Source organism: Apodemus sylvaticus, chromosome X (genome assembly GCF_947179515.1).
Source record: "Apodemus sylvaticus chromosome X, mApoSyl1.1, whole genome shotgun sequence".
NCBI classification, from domain to species: Eukaryota; Metazoa; Chordata; class Mammalia; order Rodentia; family Muridae; genus Apodemus; species Apodemus sylvaticus.
Window position 1 is genome coordinate 117,970,551 of NC_067495.1, and position 11,853 is coordinate 117,982,403.

Sequence of the window (11,853 nt, forward strand, 5' to 3'; positions counted from 1 at the left end):
CTCAAGGTTGTCAGGCTTGGTGGCAAGCACCGTTACTCACTGAGCTATCTCTTTGGCCCTGCTAGTTGCTTCTTGCAGAATCCCCATGTTTTCAGTGGCTATCAATATGCTGTTTCCCAATGGAATGGGAATGTCTATTCTGTGCTTTATGGGATGCATCTGGCCAACTGCATTTAGAAGCCGTGAGGGATGAATGCCACAATTATTTTTCTGAGGTGGTTGCTTTCTAGGGCCCCTGATGTCCAGAGAAGCAAAATTCATGCTAAAAGCACCCTCTTGTAGCCTTTTGGAATACAGGTGTAGTTGATATAGTCTTCCTGTTTTCTAGTCGCCCCAAGCTCACTGGAATGCTAATATTTTAACCTATTTCCTAGTAGAAGAAAGGATTTTATATCATTTCAAAATATAGTTGGTGAGGATTTTTTTCTGGACCAGTGTTGTATATTGCAAAGAGTACTGGATTGAAGGGTAAAATATAGGTTCTTTTAAGGAACAATATTGTGAATTTGGAGACTTGCATCTCAAAGTTTTCATGTCTAAAATGGGAAAGTTGGACTATAACAGTGATTTTTCAAGCTTTCATATACATGGAAATCACAGTAGTTCGGACTATCTTCCACAGTTTCGTATTTAAAAGGTGGCATGTGGGAATTTGAATTTCCTTAAATACCCAGCTTCTGCTGACATAGTCAATGATGTCATTTTTTACAGCTCCTTGGCTAGATGATGTTATGGAGAACACTGTCTTCCCGACACGTTAGAGTTCTGTAATTCATTTGAAGCAAGGTGAGAAATATCCAGAGCACATGGAAGGCCAACTATAAGTCAGTATGTCAACAAGAGTTAGAAGTAGCATGTGGCAGAAAGCAAAGAAAGTAAATAAATTCCTTTGCCAGTCCATCATGGGCTTGAAAACCCTACCTTAAGGTTCTTGTTATATTCTAAACTTCTCTTAGGTGGTATGGCCTTGTTGGAGTAGATGTGGCCTTGTTGCAGTATGTCACTGTAGAGCTGGGCTTTGAGGTCTCATATGCTCAAGGTACACTTAGTATGCCACAAAGTTTCCTACTGCCTGCAGATCAAGATGTAAGACTCTCAGCAACCTCTCCAGTACTATGTCTACCTGCATACCACCATGTTTCCTACCATGACAATAATGGACTAAACATCTTAACTGTAAGCCACTCTCAGTGAAATGTAATGTTTTTCGTTATAAGAATTGTTATGGTTAGCTTAGAGCATCCACCTCTGTATTTGTCAGGTACTTGCAGAGCCTCTCAGGAGACAGCTATATCAGGCTTCTGTCAGCAAGCACTTCTTGGTATCTGCAATAGTGACTGGGTTTGGTGACTGTTTATGGGATGGATCCCCCGGTGGGGCAGTCTCTGGATGGCCTTTCCTTCAGTCTCTGCTCCACACTTTGTTTCCATGTCTCCTCCCCTGGGTATTTTGATCCCTCTTCTAAGAAGGACCGAAGTATCCATACTTTGGTCTTCCTTCATCTTGCACAAGGTTCCCAATGGAGGAGTTAGAGATAGGACCCAGGGAGCCGAAGGAAGCTGACAGCCTCATAGGACGAACAACAATATGAGCCAACCAGAGCTCCCAGGGACTAAACCACCAATCAAAGAGTACACATGGAGGGACCCATGGATCCAGCTACATATGCAGCAGAGGATGGCCTTGTAGGACATGAATGGGAGGAGAGACCCTTGGTCCTGAGAAGGCTCAATGCCCCAGTATAGGGGAATGCCAGGACAGGGAAGAGAGAGTAGGCGGGTTGGTGAGCAGGAGGATGAGGGATGGGGGATGGGATAGGGTGTTGTTGGAGGCAAAACCAGGAAAGGGGATACTATTTGAAATGTAAATAAAGTTGGTGAATATCCTTTCCCAATTTGATGGTTGCCGTTTTGTCCTTTTAACGGTGTCCTTTGCCTTACAGAAACTTTGTAATTTTATGAGGTCCCATTTGTCAATTCTTGATCTTAGAGCATAAGCTATTGGTGATCTGTTCAGGAACTTTTGCCCTGTGCCCATGTCCTCAAGGGTCTTCCCCAGTTTCTTTTCTATTAGTTTCAGTGTGTCTGGTTTTACATGCAAGTCCTTGATCCACTTGGAGTGAAGTTTAGTACACGGAGATAAGAATGGATCAATTCGCATTCTTCTGCATGCTGACCTCCAATTGATCCAGCACCATTTGTTGAAAAGGCTATCTTTTTTCCACTGGATGTTTTCAGCTCCTTTGTCGAAGATCAAGTGACCATAGGTGTGTGGATTCATTTCTGGATCTTCAATTCTATTCCATTGATCCACTTGTCTGTCACTGTGCCAATACCATGCAGTTTTTAACACTATTGCTCTGTAGTATTGCTTGAAGTCAGGGATACTGATTCCCCCAGAATTTCTGAGGGCTAATATCCAATATATACAAAGAACTCAAGAAGTTAGACCCCAGGGAACCAAATAACCCTATTAAAAATGGGGTACAGATCTAAACAAAGAATTTTCACCTGAAGTAATTCAGATGGCCGAGAGGCACCTTAAGAAGTGCTCAATATCATTAGTCATTAGGGAAATGCAAATCAAAACAACCCTGAGATTTCACCTTACACCAGTCAGAATGGCTAAGATTAAAAACTCAGGAGACAGCAGGTGTTGGAGAGGATGTGGAGAAAGAGGAACACTCCTCCACTGCTGGTGGGGCTGTAAGATGGTATAACCATTTTGGAAATCAGTCTGGCAGTTCCTCAGAAAACTGGACATGACACTTCCAGAGGACCCTGCTATACCTCTCCTGGGCATATACCCAAAGGATTCCCCGGCATGCAATAAAGACACATGCTCCATTATGTTTATAGCAGCCTTATTTATAATAGCCAGAAGCTGGAAAGAACCCAGATGTCCCTCAAAGGAGGAATGGATACAGAAAATGCGGTATATTTACACAATGGAATACTACTCAGCAATTAGAAACAATGAATTCACAAATTTTTTAGGCAAATGGTTTGATCTGGAAAATATCATCCTAAGTGAGGTAACCCAATCACAAAAGAATACACATGGAATGCAATCTCTGATAAGTGGATATTAATTAGCCCAGAAGCCCTGAATACCCAAGGCACAAATCGCATAACAAATGACTCCCATGAAGAAGTATGGAGAAGGTCCTGATCCTGGAAAGGATTGATCTAGCATTGGAGGGGAATATAAGGACAGAGGAAAAAAAGGAGGGAGGTGATTGGAGAATGGGTCGAGAGAAGAAAGTTTATGGGACATATGGGAAGGGGGATCTGGGAAAGGGGAAATCATTTGGAATGTAAACAAAGAATATAGAAAATAAAAATATTAAAAAAAGAAATGAAAATAAAGTAAATATCTAATAAAAACTTAAAAAAAGTTAAAAGAATTGGTATGGTCATAATGTGTCTCTTCACAGCAGTAAAATCCTAAGTAAGATAAACATCTACTTTTATGGTTGTTCTAAAGATTACATGAAATAATTTATCCAAAGTGTCTAAAACAAGATTTGACATGCTGTAAGTACTTTATAAAGATTAGATATTATTTAAATATATGTGCTGAGTCCCTAATACATACTGGGAATAATTCCCAGTATAATTCCCACCTTTGTGGAACTCAACACTAAGGTTGGTAGAAGAATAATTAGAAATATGGAACAAAAAGTAAAGAGTGAGTGCTATGACAAAAATGGAGCATGAAAATAGTTTATTTTACTTTCATTCACTTTAACATTTTATTTGGAAACAATTAAAAATACAGAAAAGTTATAAGGCCAGATAATAACCATAGCTCTTTCACTAGTCACTCTCTCGCCTTCTATCTTTCTGGCCCCATCTATATATACTTGAACCATATCAGTAATACATGTTAATATTATCATGGCCTCTTAATAATTCAACAGTTTTTTTTTCTCTGTGTAGCCCTGGCTGTCCTGGAATTCACTCTGTAGACAAGGCTGGCCTCGAACTCAGAGACCTGCCTGCTTCTGCCTCCCAAGTGCTGGTGTTAAAGGCATGTGTCACCACTACCCGACTCAACACGTAGTTTTTAAGAATAAGTTTATTTTTAAAATAAGGAGAGTATAGTTAGCAATTCCAGTAAATTTAACCCAGACATAGTACTTAATCGAATCTACCAATTATGTCATTTAACAAATCCAGTAAATAATATTCTTCAATATATTGTTTATTCCTTTAATACAGAACTTAATCCAGGCTCAGACATTGCATTTGGGTTTAACCTCTTTTAATTGGAAACATATTCAGAGAATAAGAGGCTTTTTTTGTCTTAAATTGAAACATTCTCATTTAGACTTACCTGTTTCCTCCTGGTTCGAGTTTACCTGTGCCAAAAAATTAGTGAAAGTGATGTTGTGTACAGCCCAGGATGTCATAGAGTACAATAATATCCCTTTTCATCTTTAGTGACAATGGTAATTTCAATCACCTTCTTTTTTTTTTAAAGTTTTATTTATTTATTATATGCAAGTACACTGTAGCTGTCTTCAGACACACCAGAAGAGGGCACCAGATCTTATTATGGATGGTTGTAAGGCACCACCCGGTTGCTGGGATTTGAACTCAGTACTTCTGGAAGAGTAGTCAGTGCTCATAATCGCTGAGTCATCGCTCCAGCCCTCTCAGTCACCTTCTTGATGTGTTTTCCAGATGTTCTACTGTCTGTTTACAATTTTTCCATTGAAAGTGATAAACCAATTTGTGGGTAAAGTTTTCTGGGTAAAGGTACAATAATGATAGAAAGGCTCTGTATGGAGCAGACGCTGGAGTCTGGCTTCTTGGACAAGTCAGCAATGTGGCCAGCATCTGTCTTCAGGCTGGTTATTCCACTGATGCCTCAGTGCCACACTCTGTCATCAGGGGACACTATCAGGTCTTAGCTTGTTCCGTGGAGACTGAGTACTCTTGCACACTTGCTAAAATGGTCAAAGTGCTTGTGGATGATCCATCTGCATTTGTGGCTGCTACCCCTGTGGCTGCTGCCCCAGCCAAAGCTGAAGCCAAGGAATAGTTAGAGGAATCAGACCAGGATATGGGACTGGGCCTCTTTGACTAATCCCTTTAAAGCAACCAACTCAGTGATCTTAATTTGAGACAGAGGAAAATAAAGGTGTTCTTCTTTTAACAAAAGGCTTCCTTCCTTCCTTTTTAAAAATGGTTTGTCTCTAGTTTTTTAAAAAGGGTCTGTATCAGGAATATAACTGGACCATGGGAAAAACCGTATGAGAATGAATGAAGCTGAAACAAAGTGAATGTGGGTGAGGACAGGAAAGGCTGGGGTCAGAGAGATAGAATACAGTAGACCTTGATGGCCTTTTAGACCATTGTAAATGAGTTCAGTTCTAATCTGACAGGATTGGGAAAGCACTATAGGTGGCCAGGGAGCAGTATGTCATGCCTTTGTTTTGGTTTTTAACTGGTAATTATTGTAGGGCCTCAAACTTGAGAGAGGTGGGTGTCACATATAGAAACTCATTTCCAGGATTAGGGAACAAGTGGAGATATGGATTAAGACATAGGACTAACGGAGTATTCGGATGCACGAGTTCACATTAACTAAAAGGATGTAGTGATGAAGTCCTAGTGTTATATGAGTCTGTAGACACTGTGTCACTGACTAGTATGAGGCCTAGTTTCTAACTGGGGTGCAGAATTCAGATCAGTACAAGACTCTACTCGGGTGCAGGGAATGACTAGAGAGATTCAGAACCAGACAGGTTGTGAGCCCAGCAGCCATTTCTGTTTTCCAAGGTGAGAAGAAAACCAAAACCAAATGATGCTATTAAAAAATAGGGTACAGAGCTAAACAAAGAATTTTCACCCAAAGAACTTCAGATGTCTGAGAACTATCTTGAAAAATGCTTAACTTCACTAGTTATCAGGGAAATGCAAATCAAAACAACCCTGAGATTTCACCTTACACCAGTCAGAATGGCTAAGGTCAAAAACTCAGGAGACAGCAGGTGTTAGCGAGGATGTGGAGAATGAGGAACACTCCTCCACTGCTGGTGGGGTTGCAAATTGGTACAACCACTCTGGAAATCAGTCTGGCGGTTCCTCAGAAAACTGGGCACCTCACTTCCGGAGGATCCTGCTATACCACTCCTGGGCATATACCCAGAGGATTCCCCACCATGTAATAAGGATACATGCTCTACTATGTTCATAGCAGCCCTATTTATAATAGCCAGATGCTGGAAAGAACCCAGGTATCCCTCATCGGAGGAATGGATACAAAAAAATGTGGTATATCTACACAATGGAGTACTACTAGTCAGCCATTAGAAACAATGAATTCACGAAATTCTTAGGCAAATGGATGGAGCTGGAGAACATCATACTAAGTGAGGTAACCCTGACTCAAAAGGTGAATCATGGTATGCACTCACTAATAAGTGGATATTAACCTAGAAAACTGGAATACCCAAAACATAATCCACATATCAAATGAGGTACAAGAAGAAAGGAGGAGTGGCCCCTTGTTCTGGAAAGACTCAGTGAAGAAGTAAGTATAGGGCAAAACCACAACAGGGAAGTGGGAAGGGGTGGGTGGGAGAACAGGGGGAGGGAAGGGGGCTTATGGGACTTTCAGGGAGTGGGGAGCCAGAAAAGGGGAAATCATTTGAAATGTAAATAAAGAATATACCGAATAAAAAAAGTAAAAAAGAAAGAGAGAGAACGAAAGTCTCATGGCAGAAATCTAAGTGCCTTCTCTGTTATGCAAAGTACCTATTTCATTATCTATTCCCTTCAATTGTGAGACAAATTGTGTGTGTGTGTGTGTGTGTGTGTGTGTGTGTGTAGATCAGAGGCAGATAGATAGATGTATGCTGCTGCACTTTGCTTTTATGTGGGTTCTAGGTCATGAACTAGGTTTTCATGCTTGTTCAGCAATGACTTTACTCTCTGAGCCATCTCCCAGCTCCTGAGAGACATACATTAGGGGGGACATGGGATGAGAGTAGATGGATGAGTGGATTTTAATATAGTTTAGTGTGACGATTAAACCTTTGGGCTCTAGAGTCAGACCGTTCTTGTCAAATCGCAGCTCTGCCACTTAGCTGTGTAACCCTGAGAAAGTCACTTAACCAGTTTGTTTCTGTGTTTCTTCATCTGTAAAATGTAGCTAGTAATAATACCTATTTATAAAGAGGAGGATTAAAGGGTTAAGTAAAGCGGACAGAATAGAGCCTGACACAGTTAGCAGTCAGGAAGTAATAGCTGCTAGCATTATTATGTTGTAAATGCTCATCTTTGAGAGAGTGGCTCAGGTGAAAGGGGCTCACAGGCATCCCCTGCTCCTTTTTCTCTATTAAATTTAACATGGATTCAGTAACCTTGAATGAGACAACTAACCTCTCTTATCCCCCACATGTATCTAAGGTAAAGTTACAATATTTTTTCTTTTTTAAAAATTAGATTTATTTATTTATATTTCAAATGATTTCCCATTTCCTGGTCCCCCCCCCCCCCACGAAAGTCCCATAAGCCCTCTCCCCTCCCCCTGTTCCCCAATCAACCCCCTCCCATTTCCCTGTCTTGGCACCTCTACACTGCTCTACTGAGCCTTTCCAGGACCAGGGCCTCTCCTCCCTTTGATGTCCAACAAGGCCATCCTCTGCTGCCTATGTGTCTGGAGCCGTGGGTCCATCCATGTGTATGATGTGGTTGATGTTTTTGTCCATGGGAGCTCTGGGAATACTGCGTGACTCATTACCTTTGTTCCTCCTATGGCTCCGCAAACCCCGTCAGCTTCTTGTGTCCTTTCTCTCGCTCCCCTTGTGCTCAGTCCAATGGCTGGCTGAGAGTGTCCTCTCTGTATTTGTCATGCACTAGTAGAGCCTCCCAGGTGACAGCTATATTCGGCTCCGGTCAGCAACTACTTGTGGGCATCAATAATAGCGTCTGGGTTTTGTAACTGTACATGGGATGGATCACTAGGTGGGGCAGTCTCTGGATGGTCTTTCCCTCAGACTCTGCTCCACACTTTGTTTCTGTATCTCCTCCTGTGGGTATTTTGTTCCCTCTTCTAAGAAGGACAGAGTATCCATACATTGTTCTTCCTTCTTCTTGGGAATCATTTGATATGTGAATTGTGTCTTGGGTATTTCCAAGCTTCTGGGCTAATATCTGCTTATCAGTGAGTGCACACCATGTGTGTTCTTTTGTGATTGGGTTAGCTCACTTAGGATATTTTCCAGTTCAACCTATTTGCCTAAGAATTTCATGAATTCATTGTTTTTAATAGCTGAGTAGTATTTCATTGTGTAAATATACCACATTTTCTGTATCCATTCTTCTATTGAGGGACATCTGGGTTCTTTCCAGCTTCTGGCTATTATAAATAATGCTGCTATGAACATAATGGAGCGTGTGTCCTTATTTTGCATGCTGGGTAAAAGTTACAATATTTTAAGGGAGAAAAATGTGAACAATGAAACGAAGAAATCCGACTGGGTTGTGGAATATGCATTTGCTAATAAAATAATTATTATTTATGTCTAATTTATGAAATGTACTTGATTCTTCTTGGGTTTTGTTTTTCTTTTCTTTTTTTTTTTTAAGATAGGATTTCTCTGTGTAGCCCTGGCTGTACTGAAAGTTGCTCTGTAGACCGGGCTGGCCTCAAATTCAGAGATCTACCTGCTTTTGCTTCCTGAGTGCTGGAACTAAAGGTGTGCACACCACTATCTCCTGACTATAGTTCCGCTTATATGATTTAATTGAATGTTCACAAAATCTTGTGAGGTGGCCAAAACAGGCCCCACTTGATAGAGAAAAACAGAGGCTCACTGACACTATCCACGTGAGTGTCCTAAGTCTAAGTAGGAGGCAGCCTGTCTCTTGAGGCATTTGCAGGTATGGCTGCCATGCCACATGTGCATCAGTAGGTGGCAGAGAGGAGAGAAGCTATGTCTTCGCTCTGTGTTCTGACCTGTGAACATCTGAATGACTAGTTAGCCTGGCATTCCCTAAGAAAAGTAAGCCTGAGACAACCACCAGTCTGACACCAGACAGGCCAAGACAGCCTCTCAGGATGGGGAGCAAGCCAGAGACTAGAAGAACCCTGTCTGTGACCACAAGCTCCGAGAAGTAGTGAGCCCAAGACAGATAACCCTTGTAAGGGGTCACCTGGGTGGGCCAGGTGAGGAAGCAGCCTGAGACGACAGGAAGCTGCCCTGAGATGACCATCAGTCTGTCACCATGAAGGTAATGGAGAGGGGGAGACCATGCCTGAGATGACCCCTATCGGGCACCATAATATACGATTGGGACATAACACTCCTGAGACCTCCCCAGACACTCAGAGACCCTAGGTACCAATAAGAGGAACAAGTAAGTGGTGGAAAAATGGAAGAGAAAGAGAACCAGAAGGATGTGGGGGCAATGAAGATAGGCAGAACTAGAGACAGTAGATACTGTAGAGTAGTGAGGAACAGCTTGATATGAGTGGTCGATGATGTCACATGGGACCATGGAGGTGTCCTAGCTTGTGCTGTCACTGCGGCAATATCCATGGCCCAGCAGTAGCAGGGTTCTGTTGCCACCAAAGGCCAGGGAGACATCCCTTGTCTGAATTATTGCCCGGAGGTATATGGATATCTGAAGGCTGTGCCGAACTGGCCCCACCTGGGCACTGTGGGAGAGCTGGCCCTTGAGGCCATGAGTGTGGGAGAGCTTGTTCTGCCTCTTGTCTGCTATGTAGTGACGTGGACAAGGGAGAGATTCCCCTCCCCTTCCTTTTGCCTTTGCCACCAGTGGCAGGCAGGAGCTCTGGCCCTGAAAAGGGGTCATAAGAACAGGAGAACTAGCCCTGCCCCACACCTGCTATAGCACTCCGGAGAGCAGGCCCTGCATCTTGCCTAGGAAGCACAGTAGAGCTGGCCCTGGATGTGGGGGTTACAGGTAAGTTGGTATGGGGGTGTGTGAGTGCAGAAAATCTGGCTCTGCCTTTTATCTGCTGGAAGGAGGCAATGCAAGGACAAGGGAGAAGCACTCTCCTTCCCTCCCTTCTCCCTCACCATCTATGGCAGGCAAGAGAGCTGGTCTGAAGGGGTCAGGAGAGTAGGAGAACTGGTCATGCCCCTTACCAGCTACAAAACTCAGGAGAGCAGGCCCTGCACCTCATCTAGGAAGCAGGGTAGAGCTGGCCCTGTTGCTGGTGAGCCCAAGTGGAGGAGAGCTGGTGGGTTGACCAGAGTAGGTCTAGGTTTTTCAAAACCTACTTTATTTAGAGTTCTTAAACACTTTAACCTCCTTTCTTGCCCACCAACTAGAAGTAGGGGAGAAAGAAGGTTAATAGGAAAAGGGTGTTGTGGACCTGTTAGGAAATAGTTCCTCGGGGGTGATTACACTTTTTGTTGTCAGGATAACAGGGGGTGCAATTCAACGCAAATACCAAATATGAATCAATTGCGGCAACACGACCCATCAGAGACAGTAAGGCTCCTCTGATTAGGATGAGTCAGCTGAATTAGTACGAGTCAGCTGAAGTGGCCAGAATCAGCCAGAATGCCATGAGAAGTTCTTTGGTGCATTTCTCGCTACGAAGTAAAAACCAGCAAAGACCAATGAAGCACTGTATGACGTAGCAATGGAAGAGCGTCCTGTCACTGCCCGTGGGATTCCATTTATATTCTTTCTAAGCATCACACACCCTCCCAAGGGTCTGTTTTCCCCAAAATATCACGTCTTTTCACAAGACAGCTTCCAGAAAAACATCACGTGACACAACTGAGTTCTTAAAGAACCCAGAAATTTCCACTTCAGACCAGCTCAGAGACCTCTTAGGCCCAGATGCAGGGCTTTGAATTGTCCCATCCAACATCTGCCCCTTTGATGAGCTGTGGAGCACATGAAGGGGCTGGTGGTACAGATCCAAACCCACAGGATCTCCATGACACAGGGCAACAACAGGGTAACTAAGAGGAACCCCAGTGAGGTTCCTGTATTGATGGAGTAGCAGAAGTCAGAGGGCTTATACCAGGTCAATGAATCATTGTAATGAACATTTATAAGCAAAGTATGGACAAAGGGGTATACTGTGGGACACCCTGTGATACACTACTACTTCCACAGCAAGATTCCCCACTTTCCTGTTGTAGGGTAGGTTGTAAGAGTAGAGGGTGCATATGAGGGGAGGGGAAGATGCATGGGACTGGGATGCATGATGTGAAACTCACAAAGAACCAATAAAAACCTCAAAATATAATAACTATGGGGCAGAATTCGAACTTGGGCCTTTTAGTTTGAACTGGTGCTTATTTAACTGTATCAGTCAATTTCTAGCTAAGGTTGATTTAGTTCATAGTATCCTTGAGTCTTACTTAAAGGTTGTATTTGAGACTTTTGATACTAATCTCTTTGCTTAATAATTATCAACTCATGGGCATTCTTACTTCATCTGACTCTACCTATTCTGTACTTCCTAGATTATTTTGTAGGAGATAAATGACACCATCTAAAGATGCATTTTGCGCTGCCTCATACAACTCTGAGCAGATCCTGGTAACTAAAATGATTGGGCTTAGATACAGTCTTGTATTTGCTTTACATATATGACTATATCCAGATTTTATTATCAGTATCAAGAACTGGTATAGTTTATTCTGAAATATCCCCAACAATGTATCTGAATACTTGATCTCCAAATGGTAGCATTGTTTTATGAGGCTGTAGAGCCCTTGGGAGGCAGAATGCAGCAGGCTAGGGATGGGCCTCGAAGGGTGTAGTCAGACCCGTCTTCTGGGCCACGGTTTTCATTTCCTTGTTGACTAAGATACTAACAAGATACTAGATTGTACTGTTAGGGAAA

The 11,853-nt window shown here is 42.7% G+C and overlaps 1 non-coding gene across 1 annotated transcript; it reads left to right on the forward strand.

Moving 5' to 3' along the window:
* The first annotated feature begins 8,874 nt into the window (after positions 1–8,874).
* Positions 8,875–9,008, forward strand: LOC127675919 (small nucleolar RNA SNORA17). The gene has a single exon (XR_007975596.1). It is a non-coding gene; the product is annotated as a small nucleolar RNA SNORA17 (small nucleolar RNA).
* Positions 9,009–11,853: the final 2,845 nt, after the last annotated feature.